Source organism: Prionailurus viverrinus, chromosome D3 (assembly GCF_022837055.1).
Source record: "Prionailurus viverrinus isolate Anna chromosome D3, UM_Priviv_1.0, whole genome shotgun sequence".
Lineage (NCBI taxonomy): Eukaryota > Metazoa > Chordata > Mammalia > Carnivora > Felidae > Prionailurus > Prionailurus viverrinus.
Genome location: NC_062572.1, coordinates 55,047,033 through 55,070,917, shown reverse-complemented (window position 1 = coordinate 55,070,917; position 23,885 = coordinate 55,047,033). Strand labels below are relative to the sequence as shown.

The window sequence follows — 23,885 nt, the reverse complement described above, 5'->3', positions numbered from 1 at the left end:
AACTTAGAAAAAAAGAAAAGGAGGCTACCACGCAGTCCTAGTATCAGCTCTCCTGTTCTCTTTATCAGTTTCAGATCCACCTACTGCTCCAGAAAGCTCCTAACCATCCAGTCCACAGGTTTCCCGCCCCTATTTTACACCAGTGTTATTGGCAGCACCGGGGATAAAGCAATGAACGAAACAGATCAGGTCCTGCCCTCACGGCACTTATGTACTCATGGGAGACGAGACAACCGTCAGATACGTCACCACGGAAATCCCTGTCAGGAAGTGGTACATGCCCTCAAGAACGGTATAACCGAAGGGAAGGAGGGCTAGAGTGACTGAGGGGCACTATTCACATGAGGTGGCCAAAGGACAACTCTCTGGCCAGATGACATTTTTTCTGAAGCCAGCGGGGCAGAATTTAATGAATGATGGATAGGAAGTCAAAGTTTCAAAAGTCGAGATCCTATAAAACAACACCTTCTAGGAAAATCAATAAACAAAGTAGCCTGGTCCAGTTATCGGTTATCCTGACAGTGGTATTTCTGGACTAAAAATTGGGCTGCAAATCAACTTTCTGTTAATCCCAAATGTGACTCGTCTCATTATACAGTACCACTTAATATTTATTTCCGATCCCCCAAACAGGCCTACATGTTAGAGAACTGAAGGACAAAACTAGCATTGTAAGAGTCCAATTTCTGTTAAGATTCCACGGAAAATGCTAAGAGAGAATACCTCTGAGGAAAGCCTGAGGTAAATTGCTGGGATGTCTAAAATGTCTTAAATCTCCTTGTAATTTAATTTTTCATCAAATGCATGCTGTGCACCTACAAGTGCTAAGTACTAGCCTGAGCACCAGAGGCACAGATTTTGAACAACAGCCGTGTCTTCGAAGAAACCTTCTGCCAGAAGGTCTGGCTGGCTGAAAACATACTGATTATATCGCGTGACTGCAACAGAAGATGGCCAAAGAGCAGAGCTTTGGGAATCTAACCTCCAGAGCAAGGAGATACTGGGGGTAGGGGAGCTTCTCGGAGAAAATCCCTTATAACTTTCCTAAGTGCCCCATTCCTCCCTCCCACGCTGCATTCCTTCGTTCATTTCCTCACCCCCTCCAGTAAATACATATGGAACAGCTAGTGAGTGCGACGCCCGTTCTGAGAGCCAGAGATACAGCAGTGAACAAAAACAAGCAAAAACCCCTACCTTGATAGGGTTTACATTCCAAGCTGGGAGACAGATCGCTAAAATATGTAGCACGGTAGAAGGTGATGAGAGCAACGGAAAAAATGTCAATGGGTCTGTTAGACGAGGCGCAGAGTAGCAAGTGGTGGACAGGAGCTGCTTAGGACTGGCCCAAGAGAGCTAATTGCTAGCATCTCTTCCCCAGTCCCCATTTACCGATATCACATCAGTAGCTTAAAATGGTCACAGTGGGCAGGGGTGCCTGGGTGGCTCAGTCGGTTGAGGGTCTGACTTCGGCTCAGGTCATGATCTCACGGCTTGTGAGTTCAAAACCCGCATCGGGCTCTGTGCTGACAGCTCGGAGCCTGGAGCCTCTTCAGATTCTGTGTCTTTCTCTCTCTCTCTGTCCCTCCCCCACTCAACTCTGTGTCTCTGTTTCTCAAAAATAAGTAAACATTAAAAAAAATACACACACACACGTGCACACATGCATTTAGTTTTTGACTGCATGCACTTGTGGAAATGGGTCTATATGTACTGTTGCTTCTGTGCCTGGCGCTGGTGCCTGAAGTCAGCAGGGCGGGTAGCCAGCAAGGAAAGGCGGATGTGAAGTAAGGGAAGAAGATGAAACCCAGAGGATGGACTAGAATGATCAACTATCTCTCTTTGCCTCCAAGCCTCTGTCTTCAGTGATGTGGCAAAGTCCTATGCGAGAAGCCAGCACCCTTCATCAGGGAGCTACACACACCCTTGACCCAGGAGTCTGAGACACTAAAGGAGGCTCCAGCGAGAGAGAGCTGTAAGAGTTGTGGGGCCAGCCACAGCCTGGTGCCAGCCAGGTGAGCCCACAGGTAAGCGACACCACAGTTGGCTGCACCAGTGCTCTGCACACTGTAGCCGTCCTCTACGTGCAAAACCAGTATGGCCATTCCTTCACCGCCGCCTTCCACATCTCATGCAGCCTGACAACTCTGTAGGGAAGGCACTCTGGGAAACCGGTCTGGCTAAATAATAATAATAATAATAATATAAGCTAAATTGGTAATGCAAACCCACCACAGTTAGGAAAGAGAACAAAGAGTGTTGGTGGCAATTTTCAATAGGATTTTCAGGTCAAGGTTTACCAAGAAGCTGACATTTGCACAACAATCTGAAAGAAGTGAGGGAGCGAGATTTGGGGATTGTTATGGGAAGAGAGTTCCAGGCAGAGGGGTAGCAAATGGAAGACCCTGAGTTGAAGGCACACCTGATACGTTCAAAGAACAGCAGGAATGACAGTTGGCTGGAGTGAATGAGGGAGAGAGTAGAAAGAGGAGGGGCCAAGAAGGCAACTGTGTGTGAGTGTGTGTGTGTGTGTGTGTGTGTGTGTGTGTGGAGAGAGAGGGGAGGGCTTGTAAGACTTCGCCAAGACCTCGGCTTCTACTCTGTGTGGGATAAGCCTTCAGTGGATGATTTTGAGCAAGGAAATAACAAGATCAAATCAGTCTTAGCAGGACCATTCTGGCTGCTATACTGGGAATAGCTTGAAACGTCAGCAAATGAGGATTATTAAAGGGTTATTGCAAAAATCAACAGAGAAGCAGATGACAGCTTAGACCAGGGGAGCAGCAATGGGGATGGAGCAAAGAGGTGGGATTCTGGACGTCTTTTGAAGGTCAAGTCAACAGAATTTGGACTGGGATGTGTGTTATGGGAGAGCTGGAAGAATCAAGGATGAGTCCAAGTTCTTGGGCTGAGCAACCAGAATATTAGAGGTTGCAATTAACTGAAATTGCAAGAAATGAAAGACAATCAAGTTTGGATGGGAAGAGGGAGATCAAGAGTTTAGTCTGGACGAGTTGAGTTTGAGTTTTCCTCTAGACATCAAATCGAAGATGACAGTTGGATCTGTGAATACAGAATTTAGGGAACAGGCATAGGCTAAAGATATAATTCTGAGATTAACAACATACAGAGAGTATTTAACACCATGAGGCTGGATGAGACCAACAAGACGTAAAGTAGAAGAGCGAAGATCTGGAAGGACTGCGTGCAGGGACCCTACCCATTAAATGCTCAGGGATATGAGGAGGAATAAGCAAAAGACGCTAACAAGGAGTGACCAGAGAGGTAAGAGAAGATCCAAGGGACTGTGGTAGCCTCCAAAGCAAGTAACAAAAAGAGAGAGGGAGCAATCAACTGAGTCAGATGCTGCAGATGTGCCACATTAGAAGAGAACTGAGAGCTGATCCTTGGATTTAGCGAAACAGAGGTCTTTGGTCACTTGCTAAGGACAATTTTGGCGATAAAAGTTATATGAACTGAGTTCAAATAAGAAGGAAATAGAGAAGTTAGGGACAATGCATAGAGGCAACTCTTTTGAGGTGTAAAAGGAAGAAGAAAAAGGAGACATGAGCAAGAAAGCAGAATGGGGATCAAGAGAGAGTTTTGATCTGCCTTTCTTTGAACTGGGAGAAATCACTGTGTTTGTAGGCTGGCAAGAATGATCCAGTGGAGAGGGAAATTTTTGTGATGGATGGAGAGAGGGGACAGCTGTTGAAACAGTGTCCAAAGTGAGCAAGGATGAGATCTAGTACTTAAGCGGAGGGATTGCACTCCGAGCAGAGTGACCTTCATCCACCGGAGACCAAACACTTGAAGCCAACCGACCACGTACATGAAGCAGACAGGTAGGTTTGGGGGGAGGTTATAGAAATTATTATTCCTAATCTCTCATATGTCATGAATGTTAACAGCTATTCAATATTATCACACATCAGTTTGGGTGATTTAATCTGTTCTTGTGCTTTCACTGACCTCTTATCCTTAAGCTTCAGATCCAAGATCCAAGATGTGGACATCTCTCAAAATCAACAGGTCTAGAACTCAATTCACTTTGGTCTTCTCTGGGCAACTCCACCTTCTGCAAGCTTGTTGCAGTCAAGGGCTCCTTCCACCTGGGCACATCAACCACAGTGCTAGATTTCTGAATTTCTTCTTCTTCCTCATACTCCTTCCTCAACATCTTGGAAATCCTTTCTCTCCTCCCTTCTCTCCTCTGTCATCCCTCCAACTGTGTACCCTTTCACTCTCTCAAGCATGTCTTTCTTCTGGACTTTGGCCTCCTAACTGATCCTCTCCGTCAATGTGGCCTCCTGTGACTCTCTCTTCCCCATGTACAGAGTGATCTGTCCGAAATGCAAACACTGTGTCACTTTCTGGAGTAAACGCTTCCACGGTCCAGTCTATACAGCATGGCACTCAAGGCCTTTCATGCTGTGTTTACATCTTTAGCTGCGTCTCCTGCCCCTTTTAATCTGGTACTTTATTCACCAATCATACGAAGCATATATGGCTTCCCTGCACAGCGCTCCCCAAAACTACCCCCGCAAAACTGTTGAGTACCACCATGCTGATGACTGATTACCCTTCAACTCTCAGCTTCGGCACCATGTCCTCCAGGGAACTCTCTCTGATCCAGTTTGAGCCAAGTGCCATTCCCTAGGGCTTTCACAATATCACATCCAAACACCCAGTGTGTTATCGGTGCTCAATGAATTGGTTGCCATTATATTAGATGAACTACATGTAATTGATTAAACTATGTTAGATGATATCTTGAAATCCTAGGGGCGCCTGGGTGGCTCAGTCGGTTGAGCATCCGACTTCGGCTCAGGTCATGATCTCACAGCTCGTGGGTTTGAGCCCCGTGTCGGGCTCTGTGCTGATGACTCAGAGCCTGGAGCCTGCTTCGGATTCTGTGTCTCCCTCTCTCTCTCTGCCCCTAACCCACTCACATTCTGTTTCTGTCTGTCTCAAAAAATAAATAAACATTAAAAAAATTAAAAAAAAAAAAAGAAAGAAATCCTTTCCAGTACCATGGTACTGCAGCAGGCATTTTTCTTTTGGTCAGTCTTTTTTTTTTTTTTTTTTAATTCCAGTATAATTAACATACAGTGTTATATTCATTTTAGGTAGACAATATAGTGGTTCAATAATTTTATACATCACTTAGTGCTCATCACAGTAAATGGACTCTTAATCTCCTTCACCTATTTCACCCATTTCCCCACCCACCTCCCCTCTGGTCACCATCTGTTCTCTACAGTGAAGAGTGTTTTTTTGGTTTGTCTCTTATTTCTTTGTTTTGTTTCTTAAATTCCACATATGAGTGGATCCATATGGCATTTTATTTCTCTGATTTATGTCATTTAGCATTATACTCTCTAGATCCATCCATGTTGTTGCAAATGGCAAGAATTCACTTATTTTTATGGCTAAGTGGTACTTCATTGTATCTATCTACCACCTCTTTATCCATTCATCTATCAATAGACGCTTGGGTTGCTTCATATCTTGGATACTGTAAATATTGTTGCAATAAACATAGGTGTGCATATATCTTTTCAAGTTAATGTTTTTGGATTCTTTGGGTAAATACCTCGTAGTGGAATTACTGGATCATAATTTTAATTTTTTAATTTTTTGATTAATTAATTGATTTAATTTTAATTTTTTGAGGAGCCTCTATACTGTCTTCTACAGTGGCTGCCCCAGTTTGCATTCCCACCTACAATGCACAAGTGTTCCTTTTTCTTTACATCCTCACCAACACTTGTTGCTTCTTGTGTTTTTTATTGTCGCCATTCTGATAGGGGTGAGGCTGTATCTCATTGTGGCTTTGATTCGTATTTCCCCCATGATGAGTGATGTTGAGCGTCTTTTCATGTGTCTGCTGCCTTTTTTGGGTCTTACTGCCTTTTTTGGGTCTTACTGCCTTTTTTGGGTCTTACTGAGATAAAATTCACATGCCATATAAAATTCACATGCCATATAATTCACCTTTTTGAAGTGTAGAATTCAGTGGCTTTTAGTATATTCACAGAGTTGTGTAACTGACACCACAGTCAATTTTACAACATTTTATTACCCCCCAAAGAAACCCTGTACCTTTTAGTTGTCACTCTCCTTTTCCACACGACCCACTCGACCCTTGGAGATACTGATCTCCTTTCTGTTTCTGTTGATTTGTGGATTTGCCTATTCTGGACATTTCATATCAATGGAATGTTACAATATGTGGTCTTTTGTGTCTGGCTTCTTTCAATTAACATAACATTTTCAAGATCCATCCCTATTGTAGAATGTATCAGTATTTCAGTCCTTTATTGTTAAACAATATTTCATTTATATGACTATGCCACATTTTATTATTTATCCATTCGTCATTTGATAGACATTTGGGTTGTGTCCAATTTTTGTCTACTATGAATAATGTTGCTATGAACATTCTTGCACAAGTTTTTAATGTGGCTATATTTTTCATTTCTTTGGGGCATATACTAGGAGTGGAATTGTTGTGTTCATAAGGTAACTCTGTATTTAATCTTTTGATGAACTGCCAGACTATAGCAGATGTATTTTTCCATTACATAAGTGAAAATGTGGATACCACTTGTCTTTACAAAAGGTTTGTGCTGCTGGGGCACCTGGGTGGCTCAGTCGGTTAAGTGTCAGACTTCAGGTCATGATCTCGCTGTTCCTGAGTTCAAGGCTCGTGTTGGGCTGTGTGCTGACAGCTCAGAGCCTGGAACCTGTTTCAGATTCTGTGTCTCCCTCTCTGTTTCTGCCCCTCCCCTGCTCGTGCTCTCTCTCTCTCTCTCTCTCTCTCTCTCTTAAAAATAAACATTTAAAAAAAATGGTTTGTGCTGCAGTTGGCTGGAGATCTTGGACAAGAGAACTTTTGATTCAGGTTAGCTGGCCCTTTGACACCCCATAGTGTATAGCGACCCACTGCCCTGCTGGCCACAGAAAACGCCTTTCAAAACTAAGATTCTGGTCTCAGCCCTCCAGGTAAGGTTGGGAATGTGACTTCCAAATGAAGTCATAGCCATTGTTCCTCTCATTCATCATCCACTCCCCAGTAACATCTGAATTTTAAAATACTGTATTTAAAATAACATATGATTCTCCTATTTATTTTGTGACTTAGTTATAATTGTGTAATAAATCTATTGACTATAATACATTTGAACATTTACATACACATGGCAGCTACAGATTGTATTTTATGGTGTTTGGATAATTTTTAAAAAACAAAATAAAATACCATCTAAATCTCTCATCATTCCCAAATCAACATACACCGCATAATCTTTCAAGAGTTCAGCCTCCACCGGCTCACTACCCTCTTCAAAGACCTTCAGTGCCTCTAGGATAAAGAACAGACTTCGTGAGCTTGGCCCCCAGGAATCCTCAGCTCTGCCCCGTATGTATCTCTGTCTTATCTCGTGCCACACCCTCCATGAACTTCTGTTCTGTGACTCTCGTCTCCTCACCCTCCTAAGTACACCTTCCCGAGCCTGTTCCCTGGTCCTCTGCTCCAACCATGTTCCCCCTCCTGGTATTATCTATGTCTGATTCATGTTCCAAAGTCCAGGTCAATGGCAGTCTCCTCTATGAATGCTTCAACGTCAAAAAAAAAAAAAAAAAAAAAAAAAAGACCTCTCCCTCCTCTGGGATTCTACAGCATTTATTTTTGCCATACATCATTGAATTTTTTTTTTTTTTATGGACACATCATCCTCTCCCACTAAGTTATAAGTTCCTTGAAGGCAGGGTGATATGGTAACCTTTACCCTCTCTATAGACATTGCTTTTAGCCTAGTGTGTGTCTGGGGAAAGGCGACTTTGCTCAAATGTGATTGTGATTTGTTGGATACTTAACAAAAGCTATGTTTGAAGGAGTATATAAATGGTTTACCATAAATAACATTTCCTTTTCAGTCCTCCAGTAATTCCCTACATTCATGTGGTTCAGTGCTTATCTCCTGAACTTCTCTTTGGAAGGGTTGGGTTTGTAATCAGTCTTTATTAAGTACTTACTCTGTGCACAGTACTGGACATATGAGTTCAAACTGCATGCTTACCCTCAAAACTTTGCCTTCCGGTAATCAGCTTCATGGTATTCTTATTTTTACTAAAGTTTCATATTCATCTTAGAAGAACTGGTGTTCAAATCACTAGAAAGACATGTAGACATGGTGACAGTTTGAATCCAACCAGAGGAAGAGACCCTGAGTCTCACGGCCTCCTGGATGTGGTAGTTTTGCTCTGAGAAGAGGCAGAGAAGTGGGAATTCTCTTTTTCCCCTGTTGCTTGTTTACTTGTCTGCACTATGTTGAGTAGTGTATGACCCTCTGTACCGTGGCCTCTGCTCTATGACATTCGATGACTTCTACATTGTGTTGAATTTTTGCTCTGCTGCTAAGTCTGTACCTTCCTTTTCCTAGACACTTTATCTCTGTTCCCCTTCAGTTCAGTAAACATACATTGAGCACCTACTGCATGCAAGGAATGATGGAAAACATTGGTTTCCCAATTTATCATTATATGTTAGATATATTTATAACACATAAGATATATTTATGTATAATCTACATACACATTTGTAAAAGTATATTTTCATAAGCAGAGTAGAGTAACATGTTATAAGAGGGTTAAGCTCAAAAGTAAATACGTTAGGGGTGCTTGGGTGGCTCAGTCAGTTGAGCATCCAACTCGATTTTGGCTCAGGTCATGATCCCAGGGTTGTGGGATCTAGACCCTGCTTAAGATTCTCAATCTGTCTCCCTCCCTCTCTCTCTGCCCCTCTCCCCCTCTCATGCTCTCTCTCTCTCTCTCAAACTAAAAAAAAAAAAAAAAAAAAAAAAAAGTAATATGTTAGGTGAAAATCAAATAAAAGCACAACTTCTCTCAGGAAGTCCTTAAATAGTCTTGAAAAATCATACCCTAAATGGTACAAAGGAAGTGATGTCCACCTGAGAAAACACGTGAGGAAACAGCCAACTCATGCATGAAACATTTCAAACTCATGTAGGGCTTCTTGAGAGTGATGCAAGTTATCACTCATATGAGGACTTTAAGACACAGAACATAACACAAGGGAAGAGAAGCAAAAATAATATAAAACAGGGAGGGGGATAAGAGACTCTTAAATATGGAGAACAATCAGAGGGTTACTGGAGGGGGTGCGGGAGGCGAGATGGGCTAAATGAGTAAGGGGCATTAAGGAATCTACTCCTGAAGTCATTGTTGCACTATATGCTAGCTAACTTGGATGTAAACTTAAAAATAATAATAATAAAATAAATAAATAAAAGAATCTCAGAGAGCGAGGCAAGTTAAGTGTGCATTCGATGAGATTTTGCCGTGTCTGGGTGTGTGTGTGTGTGTGTGTGTGTGTCTGGCTTTTATTCTAGGGACACAAAATTCTAAAGATGAATGCTGTAAGTACTACAGTCTCTTTCTTTTCCTTTTGGATTGCCTCAATAGACCTGCTCTCCATTCTCCGCTCTGGAGAGCGTTCAAGGTGTTGGGTCTTCGAACCTTTCAGCCGTCATGTCCTAGTTCTAGGCTGCCACCTTGTGGCTATTAAGTGGATGTGCTTTAGCCGGCCTGTTCAGTGTGCCGCTTGCCTACACCCTTAATTAGACGCCATTCCTCTTACCTTCTGCATGTTCGTCGCTACAGCTAACTCCACCTGGTATTTAGGAACAAGACGTTACTTAAGTGACAGATAAAAAGTAGAAATGCGTGCTTCCTTCCCCCAGAGCTGCCAGTTTTCCTGTCACAGAATCATGAAAATGTATCACAACACTTTATATCCTTCAATAACTAATAACTGTCCCCAAAGCTTAAAATCATGGCAAGGTTGCACATTTTTTTTGGAGTCTACACATAATTAGAGTTCTCCTCTATCCCCAGTTGCCATGTAATCTTTATTTTATTTTAATGTTTATTTATTTTGAGAGAGTGTGTGTGTGTGCACGAGTTGTGTGTGTGTGTGGACGGGCAGTTTTCTTCTGGGTATCTTTTTTTTTTTTTATAACAGGTTTTCAAAAAAAATTTTTTTAAGTTTATTCTGTGAGAGAGAGAGAGAGAGAGAGCAAGCATGAGTGGGGTATGGGGCAGAGAGAGAGGAAGAGAGAATCCCAAGCAGGCTCCACATCACTGCAGAGCCCAATGCTGGGCTCAAACCCACAAACTGTGAGATCATGACCTGAGCTGAAATTGAGTCGGACACTTAACTGACAAAACCACCCGTGCGCCACTGGGATATCTTTTTCTTTTGTGCAACTTCTTCTTCTGGTTTAGGAACAATCTGCCCTTCTTCAGCAAGCATCATCTCACTGTGGCACGGAGAGCTCATGTAGGGTTAATCCGACCAGGAGCCAGCCCTGTAAGTTCTACGTCTCATCCTAGGGGCTTTGTCACCTGGATGTGCTCAATGACCACAGAATCTACATCTAAACCCTTAAGTTCAGAATGACTCTCTGCATTTTTAAGCACCTGAAGTAAAAATTCTGTACTCTTTTTGGGCCACCGACCCTGTGTCCAGCCCCACTGTTTGCCTGGGCACATGTACCAACTCTACCGTCGTAGTGATGGAATGACACACAGTGCTTCTGTAAAGTGACATCCTTTGGATACTTGGTGGCTTTTCAGATATGCATACCCTTGATGGCCTGGACAGCTTCATGTGTGTTCTCAAGGTGAACACGAAGACTTGAACCTCTTGATTTGAATCATTTTGCAGGGTCTTCTGGTCAAGTGAGTAGCAAACCATTTCCAGAGATGACCTCAGGCCACTTACAGGAAGAGCTGGATATTGCCTGTTAATTTTTATTGATTATGCATCATAATCATTACCTAAAATGAATCCAATTCCTTCAAGTCCCCTTAGAGACTATTATCTCAACATCGTAGTCCCTCAGTGAAGGGAGAGCGGTGCTATTTCTCCTTACTGCCACAAAACAGTTCAACAAACACGTGTTGATTGCCCACTGTGTGTTAGGTTGGGCAATACCAAATGAGCAACATTATCATACCCTCAAAAAATTCATAGTCTCTTCTGGTGCAGTGGTTAGTTCTCAACCCCCGGCTGTATATTAGAATCATGTGGGCCTCCCCCCCCCCTCCCCCACCAAACCAAATAAATAAAAACCTCTGGAGATGGAATCTGAGTATGATTGTTTTTCCAAAGGTCCCAGGTGGTCCTAGTGAGCAGGCAGTGTTTAAAACAACTGGTCTAGTTGGGAAAGAGACTTAATACAAATTAATTGTAATGTTCTATTAGAGGTATAAATAAATTGCTATTGAGTAATAAATTCTGCCTAAAGATCAAGCAGAATATAAGGTTCATGAAGGCAGAGATTTTTGTTTTTTTCATTGATACATCGTAAGCACTAGAACATATCTAGGTTAGTCATTTAATTTATATTGTTGAGCTATGAATGAATCAAATTTCGAAATGAGGTATGGGAAAAGAATTTAAAGGAGAGATACTATAGGGGCACTTGGGTGGCTCAGTCAGTTGAGCATCCAACTTCGGCTCAGGTCATGATCTCATGGTTTATGGGTTCAAGCCCCGCCTCGGGCTCTGTGCTGACAGCTTGCTCAGAGCTTGGAGCCTGCTTCAGATTCTGTGTCTGCTTCTGTCTCTGCCCCTCCTTCACTCGCGCTCTCTCTCTGTCTCTCAAAAATAAATAAATGTAAAAAAAAAAACAAAAAACTTAAAGGAGAGGTACTATAAAGAAAAAAGAAAAGAGACTAAGTGAAGAGTATTTGGGGAGAATTTCAAACAGTTAACTTAAACCAGATTGTAGATTGTGTAATGGAGACTAGTGGAAAATTGCATTGATTTCCATGCTAAGGAATTTATTATTTTTATAGTGTGCAGAAATTGGTAAATACCAAAGAACAAAAGAACAAAACAGTACACACAATTTATAGTTTTCAAAAATAACACTCACATTCTAAGATTATCAAATATTTCTCCTTATGTTCTTGCATTCCTATGGACAAGAAAACGGTCTGCCACCATTTTTATAGTGGAAGAAAGTTGATGAAATTAATCTTCCTGTGTTCGAAACTCCACTAATATTTGGGCCAGAGAAGCTAAACTGGCAAGTGTCTGGCTTCATTACAGAAGCACAAGATATGAACAGAGATTCAGTTAGAGATTCAGTATTGGGAGACAGTGAAAATACGTAACATTGTTGAGAATAAATATCTCCTAAAAAAAGGCAGATTGTCAAATTATCAAGGTACAACTGAAAAGAACTTTGAATGGAATGTGTTAATAGATGGGGAAAAAAAATCTTTAAAGGAAAATTACTCATGAATTAGTGGGGGACAGAATCAGATTTCAAGAGTTCAGATAAAGGTAGCATGATCCCCAGACCAAAGACATTAAAAACAAAAAAGGTATTAGAAAGGAAATTTTAATAATGTTATCATAAACCGATCTCAGTAAGAAAGGAAAGTGGGAAATAGTTAAAGAAATCAAAGTAACTGCATGTCTGAATAACATCAATTTTTTTTAATGGGATCAGTCTTGTATATGGAATGTATAGACGAATAAAAAGCAGTGATGGTCTAAAACTCTTAAGAATCATTTCAAGATGGTTAGTGCCCCCAAATAGCTAAGATTCTTTTAAAAATTCTGAATATTATATTTTTTAACTTTTTATTTTTATTTTTTTTAAGTTATTTATTTATTTTGAGAGAGACAGAAAGAGTGCTAGTGGGGGAGGGACAGAGAGGGAGAGAGAGAGAATCCCAAGCACTGGCTCCGCAGGGTCAGTGCATGGAGCCCAACGCCAGGCTTGAACTCTGAAACCATGAGATCACGATCTGAGCTAAAATCAGGAGTCAGATGTTTAACTGACTGAGCCACCCAGGCACCCCCCCCCCCTTTTTTTTTTTAACTTTTTAGAGATATATTTGGAACAAGGGGGAAAGAGATGGGTTTTCTGTTTGGGACACAAAGTATCACTTACTCCAGTGGTTCTATACTTTGAGGTGCATGGGAATCACCTCAAGGCTTTGTTAAGACACAGATTGCTAACCCCAACTTCAGAGCTACTATATCAGAAGTCTGGGTTAAAACTTTGCTTTTCTAGGGAGCCTGGGTGGCTCAGTTGGTTAAGCATCTGACTCTTGGTTTCAGCTCAGGTCATGATCTCATGGTTCGTGGGTTCAAGCGCCCTGCATTGGGTTCTGTGTTGACAGCGTGGAGCTTGCTTGGGATTCTCTCTCTCTGTCCCTCCCCTACTCACGCTATCTCTCTCTCTCTCTCAAAATAAATAAATAAACTTTAAAAAAATTGTATTCCAAAAAAGAATTTGCTTTTCTAACAGATTTCCAGATAATGTTGAGACCTCGAGGCCAGGCACCACACTCTGAGACACACTGTGAGATTTATTGCATATCTTGGTTTGAGGTTCATAAGAAGTAGATGCTGATCCAAGGACTCAAGTGTAAGTACTTAGTTTAATTGGGAAGCACAGAAAACAGCTGTCGGGGAGGTGGGACGTGAGTGCTCTGAGAGCATAGGGAGGTCAGGACGCCCGTGAACAAATAAGGTGAGAAGTGAGCTTTCAGATGATTAGATCGTATGTAGCTAGCTGGGGAAGGGCATGAGGGGGGAGGTGTCCTATGTTGAGGAAACAGCATGTGTGAAGACTGTGTTGGGGATGCATGTGGCAACTTCAGGGGATGGGAATCTGTGGCTATCCCACCCTGGTCTCTAGTAAGGAGGGTGGTGTTAGATGAGGCTGGGAAGGTTAAAGAAGAAGCAAACCGGGGAAGTCTGTAGCCACGTTGAGAACTTTTTTTCTTTTTCTCATGAGAACACTGGATGATTTTAACCAGCAAATGATGACCACCTGAGGGATATGTATACTAAGGGGAGCAAAAGCAGATGCAGGAAGACTGATCGCGGTCCACAAGTAGGGATGATGTCTTTGGGTAGTGGGAGGAGAGTAGACAGGAAGAAAAGCAAAGAACTATTTAGGAGATAAAATAACAGCGTTTGATAATGAATTGGATATGTGAAGTAAGGAAAAGACAAGTTCCAAGGATGATTCCCAGGCTTTTTCGGCTTAGGCAAGTGCTAGAAGGTACTATGATTCTGAGTTCTGGAACACGGAAACCTCGGAGTGAGGAGAAGATGGCTATCGTGAACTTAAGGTGCCTGCAAGACAATCAGAGATGCTAAGCAAATAGACATACAGGGCCGGTGCTCAGAGGAGAGGCACAGAGGAAAATTTGAGATCGGTTAACATAAAGACGGTACCTGAAACCTGCACAAATATGATCACTGACGTGCAAAGATGAGATCTCGGATTAGGGACAAAGAATGCAGCGAGAAAAGAGGAGGGGAAAGGACTGAGCCTTCCAGAACTCTAGCATGTAAGTAAGTGCCAGGTCGAAGACGGTGAGCCAGTAGGGAAGGAGTAGGAGGGGAATCTAAGGAAAACCAAGGAGAGTTGAGTGTCACATAGGCCAAGAGAAAGCAGTAATTCAACACAGTAAAATAAAACAAGTACTAACCAGCTCTGAGACCGCCATCTAGGAAATAAGGGACTTTTCAGAATTAAGATTCTCAGGATATAAACCCTGACTTCCATCTTTTCTACTAAGGAAAATAATACTTAATATCCACTTAGTTACTAGAGAAATTGAAGCTCAAGATACATTCATATCTCTAGTTCCAGATAACCGAGTCTCAGTATAAGAGGGACAACCCCATGACATTGGTGACAAGGACAGCTGTTGGCTGAGAGCCTCTCATGTGAAAGCTTCACATCCAATCATCAGGTGGCATGAAAACAATGAAAGGGATGCCCGTGCTCTGAGAATCCACTTCTGCTAAGGTTCACCTGAGCCAACCCCACAGCACCGCGTGCTCAGACCTCATTCCGTCTTTTCTTGCTCTGGGTCTGCTTCCAGGACTAACATGTCCATCGCCAAACCAGAGCACTGCAGTTCATCTCTTCCCTCTTGACTCAGTGCTTTTGAACTGGTCATACATGAACTGACCTCTGGCTTCACCTCAAGATTTTGATTTTTGGACCTGGGTCCACAGATAACCCAAGATAGACAACGCCGGGGGCCCAGCCCCTTCATGTTCCCAAGGTGGGTTGAATATCAATCTATGATGATCGTGACAATAATCACTTTTAAATTTGTGATGTTATCAAGGAACTACCACAAATAATCCTTGAGCAATGATAAGGGCAAGACAAGAGACAAGCCTGTAAGTCCCAGGTTTCTTTTATTTTCTTGTTTTTAAGTGATCTCTATGCTCAACCCATGGGGCTTAAATTTATTTTAATGTTTTTATTTTATTTTTGAGACAGAGAGAGAGAGTGTGAGTGGGGGAGGAGCAGAGAGAGAGGGAGGCAGGAGATCCGAAGGGAGCTCTGTGCTGAGAGCAGAGAGCCTAGGGGCTCGAACTCACAAACCGTGAGATCATGACCTGCCAGACACTTAACCGACTGAGCCACCTAGGCGCCCCATGCCCAGCGTGGGGTTTGAACTCACGACCCCGAGATCAAAGGTCACATGCTCCAACAACTGAGGCAGCCAGGTGCCCCCAGTAAGTCCCAGGTTTAGAATAACAAAGGGACAGGCCTTGATTTCATGTGTACATTTCCATCCCTGGATTAAATAATGTGATGTCTTAAACCCAACTCAAACTGTTATGAAATAAATATAACCTTTCCTGTATTCTAGCTTTCATTAACCTCAGATCAACTTACCTCCTTAACATCATATTTGGCTACATCACATAATAAGCTGCAGGGTCATTTACCAGAAATCTGAAAGGAATAAGCCTGACATTGAACTTCACTTCTGTTTAGACATGCTTGCACTGAAAAGTGTTGTACTCATGATATCATAGGCCACTCAGTACCTAAGAAACCTTATCTGGATCAAACTGCTGAATTTTGTGCAAGAAATACTTGTTCAGAACCAGAATGTCCTCCCTAATATTCAAGAATATAACAAACGGAAGAAATAAAAACCTCCAGCTCTATTGAAATCATATACCTATCACTAATGAAGAGCATACAACATCCCACATGCAGACACCTTTAAGAATTCTTAATAGAACCAACTTTCCAAAGACAGAGGCAGAGTTCTCTGGAAATTACCAGTGAGAATTATGTTGCTTGACAAAATTCTAGAGTAGCTGGCTTGTAAGCAATTAGAAAATAGTAAAATAAAGGACCCACTGTATAGTCACTAAGTCAAATTGAACTGAATACGTTTCTTTTTTGAACACATTTACTGGACCAGTAGATTGAGAACTGTTAGGCTTGTGAACAATGTGCAAGAGCTGGAGACTAGACGATTTAAATTTATTCATAAGTGGTTTGATAACCATACTCTATTATTAATGGATGAAACCTGACTAAAGCTGTCTTTAATGGTTTGCTCCTGGGCTGGTTTCGTCCTGTGCAACAAGGTCAAGGCCTCATTTATCCAATTTGCAAATACATCTTGGAGTGATAGCTAATATGTTGAATGCCAAAATTAAAATTCAAAACATGTATGCAGCAACAAGGAGCCAAAACTGAAAAAGAAAATTCACTAGTCATAAATGGAAGGTCCTAAATTATGAAAAACATTTTAGAGGTTATAACTGATATAAATTGCTATCAATGTTCGTATACCTGAGCAATTTTGTTTTCTTTAATTTATTCTTAAGTTGGCTAACATACAGTGTAGTCTTGGCTTCAGGAGTAGATTCCAGAGATTCATCACTTACATATAACACCCAGTTCTCATCCCAACAATTGCCCTCCTTAATGCTCATCACCCATTTTCCCCACCCTCATCAACCCTCAGTTTGTTCTCTTATGGTTTGCCCCACTCTCTGGGTTTGTTTTTTTTTGTTTGTTTTGTTTTTTTGACATTCATTTATTTTTGAGGAGAGAGAGAGAGATCTTATGGTTCACCCCCCACTCTGGTTTTATTATTTTTGAGAGAGAGAGAGAGAGAGAGAGAAAGAAAGAAAGAGAACAGGGAGGGGCAGAGAGAGGGGGAGACACAGAATCCCAAGCAGATTCCAAGTTCTGAGCTGTCAGCACAGAGCTGGACATGGTGCCCCAACCCACGGACTGCGAGATCATGACCCGAGCCGAAGTCGAACACTTAACCAACTGAGTTACCCAGGCGCCCCTCCCCTCTGTTTTTATCTTATTTTTCCTATCCTTCCCCTATGATCGTCTGTTAAGTTTCTCAAATTCCACATATGAGTGAAATCATATGATATCTGTCTTTCTCTGACTTATTTTGCTTAGCATAATACCCTCCAGTTCCATCCATGCTGTTGCAAATGGCAAGATTTCATTCTTTTTCATCGCTAAGTAGTATTCCATTATATATATGAATAAAATAAAATATATAAAATGGAATACTGCTTGGTGATGAAAAAGAATGTATATATATATATATATAAATATATATATAATGGAATACTACTATATGTATACATATATACCACATCTTCATCAGTTGATGGACATTTGGGTTCTTTCCATTGGCTATTGTTGATACATTGAGCAATTCTGATTAAAATATGGTTTCTAATATAATCATACAACAGTACCAAATCGTTCTGCATTGGTCAGAAAAAAACTTAAGGGGCACCTAGGTGGCTCAGTCAGTTGGGCGGCCAACTCTTGGTTTCTGCTCAGGTCATGATTCCAAGGTCATGGGATCAAGCCCCACATCAGGCTCCTTGCTGAGTGTGGAGCCTGCTTGGGATTCTTTCTCTCCCTCTCCTTGTTCCCCTCCCCAGCTCATGCTCTCCCTCTCTCTTTCTCTCAAAATAAATAAATACACTTAAAAAGAAAAGAAAAAAGAAAAAATTTAAAGCACTATATCCCAGTCATGGAGCCAATAATTCAGAGCATTAAAAAAACTGAACTGGGATCAGCTAATGAAGACCAAAAAGGTAAGTGACACTAAAACCAGGTCATGAGGAATGACTGAAGAAAACAATGAAGTTTAACTTGAGATGAAGTCAAAATCTTCCTGATATTGCAAGAGTTTCTTATTTTATGAATTCAAAAGCAGAGGCACCTACATACTCAATGCTATCCTTATTGAAATTCCAATGGCATTTTTCACAGAAATAGAAACAATCCTAAAATCTACATGGAATCACAAAAGAACCTGAACAGCCAAAACAATCTTAAGACAGAACAAAGCTGGAGGCATCACACTCCAATTTCAAACTATATCACAAAACAATAGTAATCAAAATAATATAGTATTGGCATGGAAACAGAGACATAGAACAATGGAACAGAATAGAAAGCCCAGAAACAAACCCACATACATGGTCAGTTAATTTACAACGAAGGAGCCAAGAATATATCGTGGGGGAAAGGACAGGCTCTTCAATAAATGGTGTTGGGGAGGGGTGCCTGGATGGCTCAGTCGGTGGAGCGTCTGACTTCGTCTCAGGTCTTGATTTCATGGTTCATGAGTCAGCCTCGCATCAGGCTCTGTGCTGACCAAGCTCAGAGCCTGGAGCTTGCTTCAAATTCTGTGTCTCCCTCTCTCTGCCCCTCTCCCACTCACATTCTGTCTCTCTCAAGAAATAAACACTAAAAATAAAAAATAAAAAATACATAAATGGTGTTGGGGAAACCGGACCACTATCTTACACCATACACAAATATTAACTCAAAATTTAAAGCACTTGAACATAAGACCTGAAACCATAAGTCTCCTGCAAGAAACCATAAATGGAAAGTTCCTTGATATTTGTCTTGGTGATAATTTCTTTTATTTGATACCAAATCTGCTCCTACCTTACTCATGTTCTCTCTCTCTCTCAACATAAAAAAATAAACTTAAAAGATTTTTAAAAAATTAGACAGGTAGGTGTTGGTGAGATGTGCAGAAAAAGGAACTCTTGTGCACTGTTGGTAGGAACAAAAATCAGAGCAGCCACTGTGAAAAACAGTATGGAGTTTCCTCAAAAAATTAAAATAGAACTGCCATATGACCCAGCAACTCCACTTCTGGGTATATATCCAAAGAAAATAAAATCAGGATCTCAAAGATATATCTGTGCTCCCATGTCATTGCAACATTATTATAGTAGCCAAGACATGGGACAACTTAAGTGTTCACACACACACACACACACACACACACACACAGGAATTATTCAGCCACAAAAAAGAAGGAAATCTTGCCGTTTGTAACAGGGATGGAACTTGAGGGCATTATGCTAAGTGAAATAGGTCAGAGAGAGACAAATGCTACATAATCTCACTTCTGTGTGGAATCTAAACAAAAGCCAGGGGTGCCTGGGTGGCTCAGTTGGTTAAGCATCCAACTGTTGATTTTGCCTCAAGTCATGGTCTCATGGTTCGTGAGTTCCAGTCCTGGGTCAGGCTCTGTGCTGACAGTGTGGAGCCTACTTGGATTCTTTCTTTCCCTCTCTCCCCGTTTCTTTCTCAAAATAAACATAAACAATCGAACCAAAAACCAAACTTATAAATTGAGAACAGACTGGCGTTTGCCAGAAGAGGGGGAGATGGGCAAAACAGATGAAGGTGGTCAAATAGTACAAACTTCCAGTTATAAAATGAGTAAGTCGGGGCGCGCCTGGGTGGCTCAGTCGGCAAGGCGTCTGACTCCTGATTTCAGCTCAGGTCAAGACCTCACGGTTCATGGGATTGAGCCTCATGTTGGGCTCTGCACTGACAGTGTGGAGACTGCTTGGGATTCTCTCTCTCTCCCCCCTTCTGCCCTTCCCCCGCTCTCTCTCAAAATAAATAAATGCTAAAAATAAAATGGGTAATTCATGGCGATGTAATGTACAGTATGGTGACTATAGTTAATAATATTGTATTGTATGTTTGAACTTTGTTAAAAGAATTCATCTTAAAAGTTCTCATCATAAGAAAAAAACTGGCAACTGTGTGTGGTGATGGATGTTAACTAGACTTATTGTGGTGATCATTTCACAATATATACAAATATTTCATTACTACACCTGAAACTGTTATGTCAATTATATCTCAAAAACACATAATCACAGGTGGTGATCCTGTTACCTTTGATCAGACTAAAATATAGAATCATGAAGTTGTCTTGTGGAGATTGCTTGGATGTGATATGCCATAGCCTGAAAACATTCTGGAAAATCTCAGTAGCTCAGAAAAGTGCTCTTCCACTCAGCTCCGCAGCACTACCTTCACAGACTTAATTCCTATTTTCTTTTTGCTAAATCATCATCTCTGTTCAGCTTAGTCTTCCCCATAAACTGCTGGAGTTCTGCAGGTTGCCAACTAAAGACATAGCTTAAGTTCCAAAAGGGAGGTTGGGAGGGAGGGAGGGAGGGAGGGAGGAAGGAAGGAAGGAAAGAAGGGACGGAGGGAGGAAGAAAGGAAGTTCTTGGGAACTTATATCTCCCTAATCTGGTATACAATACTTGTTTTTCTGCAGAATCCCTAAAGCACCTTCTTGAGGTATCTAAATTTCAAAAAGCTCCAGCTAGGACACAGAAATGAAGTCCCCCACAACAAACAGGTAGAGAGTGGAAGCATGTGTGGATTGATAATCAAGTGCAAAGTTTTTAAAAGAAACTGCATACCAAGTTGCTTAAGGATGTTACCTTAGTAGGATGTTTGTTGGAAGCTTTTTTTTTTTAAAGGAATAAATTAATAAATACATAAATTTGTGTTAGGAAACCTCTTGCTTAGGTGGAGGAATGGATAACAGGTAGGAAGTGTGTCAGTTCTACAAAAACATTTTCTATGAATATTTTGTTCTAAATATAAAAAAACTGTTTTCTTATATTTAGGATCATAATTATGGCAGAATTTTTTTACACCAATAATTTGAGTGTAATGGGGTCCTGTGACCAAAAAGGTTGAGAATTGTTGGTCTAATGAACCTACAATCACTTTATAAACATAAAAAAAAAAAATGCTTCAAAAGTGTATTATATCAATTGTATCTAGAAACAGAAAAACAAAGTTAGATGAAGTAATATTCTCAATACTACTGAATAACCCAAACTTATATAAGTTATTCAAGTGATTTGTTAATGTTTCAAAGTAAATTTTCTCCTAGACAGTGGTTTCTTCAAGTTAATTGCTGACTAAGAACCAGGCATGTTAAAAATAAAGTGGGCGATAATGCACATGAGGACTATAGTTAACACTGTAGTATGGTATCTTTGAAAGTGGGGAGAGTAAATCACAAGCATTCTCATCACAAGAGGGGAAAAAAACCCTGTTTTTTGTATCTACAGGAGATGACGGAGGTTAACTAAACTTACTGTGGTAATCATTTCACAATCTAGGTCATTTTGCTGTATACCTTAAACTTACACAGTGCTGTACATCAACTATATTTCAATAAAACCGGGGAGGAGTGTAGGGGGTTAAGTTTCTCATCAATAAATAAATCCTGGACATATATCTGATTGCTCAGTAGGATTATGAGCTGATTGTTCTTTATAAGGATTATACTTTAAAAAATATTTATTTTTAAGTTTTATTTGAGAGACAGAGACAGCATGAGTGGGGGAGGGGTGGAGAGAGAGGGAAAGAGAGAATCCCAAGCAGGCTCTGAACTGTCAGCTAAGAGCCTGATGTGGGGCTCAAACACACGAAACCAGATCATGACCTGAGCCAAAACAGAGTGGGACACTTCACCGACTGAGCCACCCATGTGCCCCCCCTCCGCCCCCCCCTTTTAAAGTAGGCTTCTGTCCAGCGTGAAGCCCAACACAGAACCAGAACTCACGACCCTGAGATCTGACCTGAGCTGAGATCAAGAGTCAGATGCCCAACCAACTGAGCCACCCAGGCACCCCAAAGATATTTTACTTAGAAGTCCTCATTACCTGGAGTATTTGTACTTCTTGGAGACAAACACAAGGTCTCAGATGTTCCTGCAAAAGTTGCAGATAACAAAGACTAATAATAACCTTTTAGAACCTGTATGCTAAAAGGAAAGAAACATTATCCCAGACTTTCCTAGTAGGATTTGAGAGAACCTGACAGATATAAACATAATTGGTAGAAGTGTACTGAATACACAGTAAGATAACAGGCTGTGTTCCAAGAATTTTGTGTATAAACTCACTCAATCCTCAGACCCACAAATGTGAGAGGCTAAGTAATTTGTCCAAAACCATGGATCAGCCTGCAGAATCATCAAAACCAGGCTAACCTGAGAAACTAGTCTTGGTTGTTTTAAACACTTTCAGTATCTCTTCTTGTGTATTCACAGTAACTCTGTTGGTAGCATTAGACTCAATTCCCAGGGAAAATAGTCCCTACACGTATTAGAATCCACTGCCTACAAAATGCCCTGGAAAAAGAACATCCCACACTTAGTTTATGAGAAAGGTCAGGCAAAAGCTGTGGAAGGTCATTGGTTACACTGTCCACCTGTCTTTCCGCAGCTTCATGAGGGGAAGGCCAGCCAGTTTTCAGCTTTTACCTAGATCTGGCACCTACAAGTGCCAGCATACATCAAAGAACCACTTGCAATGCATCTAACATTCACACATATTAAAAAGTAGCTTGAGAAGCTACTTTTTAGCTTTTTTGTTCTGGACAAAAGACAAGTTACTGTAGGCTGCTTTTGACTAAATTAAAACCTACATATAAAAATCTCAAAACAATGTTGAGCAAAAGTAGCCAGATTTTTACTGTGTGCGTCCTTTCCTATAAAGCATAAAAGCAGGCAGAATCTGTGGTATTAGAAGTTAGTGGTGGTGGCCAGTTGTGACTGCAAGTAGAAATTAGGGGATTTCTGGGATTCTAGTAATGTTTTCTCTTGATCTAAGCTCCAATTACAACAGGCAATTGTTCACTTTGTGCACATTATCATGCGTTGTTTTGCATTTGACAGGAAATGTCTTCATTCACGTTTCAGGTGTTTCTTCTTCCCTTGTAGAGAGTGGCTGTAACTCATCTGATTAGGTCTCCTCCACATTCACTCCCTTTCCCTGATCATCTTGAATTCTGTAATGGTAGATCCCTCACCTATACTCTCAAGGGTTCCTATTAATACAGGAAACTGTATAGTATAGTTCAATGCAAGTTTGTAAGTTAACGTACATAATGCAATACTTTTTTTTTTTTTTAATTTCAGGGATGTGAGTGCGGTGACTGTCCCTTCTCTCAGCCCCAGGATTGGACAACTGATGTTGGATTAGGAGGGAATCAGGTGGTAATACCCATTTTCTTGAGGCTCCTATGTTCTAATTGCTTAACTCCTCTCCATTCCACACCTTTTTTCAAAATTGTATTGCATAATAGAAAATTATATTGACACTAAGTGGTATCATGGAATGAGTACTTTATTCATATTTCTATTATGAGTTTTATACTACATGTATTTACATGTTTTCTGGGTCACACCTTCTACAAAGGCTAAAATGTCATCACCTCCTCAAAGGGCTTATTCTTTGAGTAGCAGCCCTATTGGATTTCTATAAAAGTTAAGATTCAATGAAGATAACTGATACTTGTTAAGCAGCCCAAAAGATACCTGACATTGTACTTGGCAATATGTTCTTACAGCCCTGATATCTTACTTAAGGGTAATTTCTCCATATAAAAGTGTTTATTAACCAGTTAACTAGCTTTCTGCCTGGTTGTAACAGGGCTTGGAAATCTTGCTGCATAAACACTTGACAGAATAGCCTTCTAAATTGACTTACCATTTGAAGTAAAATGGGGTTATCAAGTTAAATCCAACATACTGAATCAGCATAGCCTTCTCCTAGCCACTTTTTTAAGTGCAAAATGGTGGGTTATCTCCTACATGTCTTCTAGGGTGAGTTATGAGAATTAAATGTTATCATGTTTGTCTCTAGACAAAATTTTAAT

At 40.9% G+C, this 23,885-nt stretch overlaps 1 long non-coding RNA gene across 1 annotated transcript; it reads left to right on the top strand.

Annotated features, from left to right (window-relative positions):
• The first annotated feature begins 1,856 nt into the window (after nt 1-1,856).
• On the top strand, nt 1,857-23,209 carry LOC125149607 (uncharacterized). Its single transcript, XR_007145980.1, has 4 exons — nt 1,857-2,024; nt 13,356-13,475; nt 14,709-15,135; nt 23,146-23,209. It is a non-coding gene; the product is annotated as an uncharacterized LOC125149607 (long non-coding RNA).
• Nucleotides 23,210-23,885: the final 676 nt, after the last annotated feature.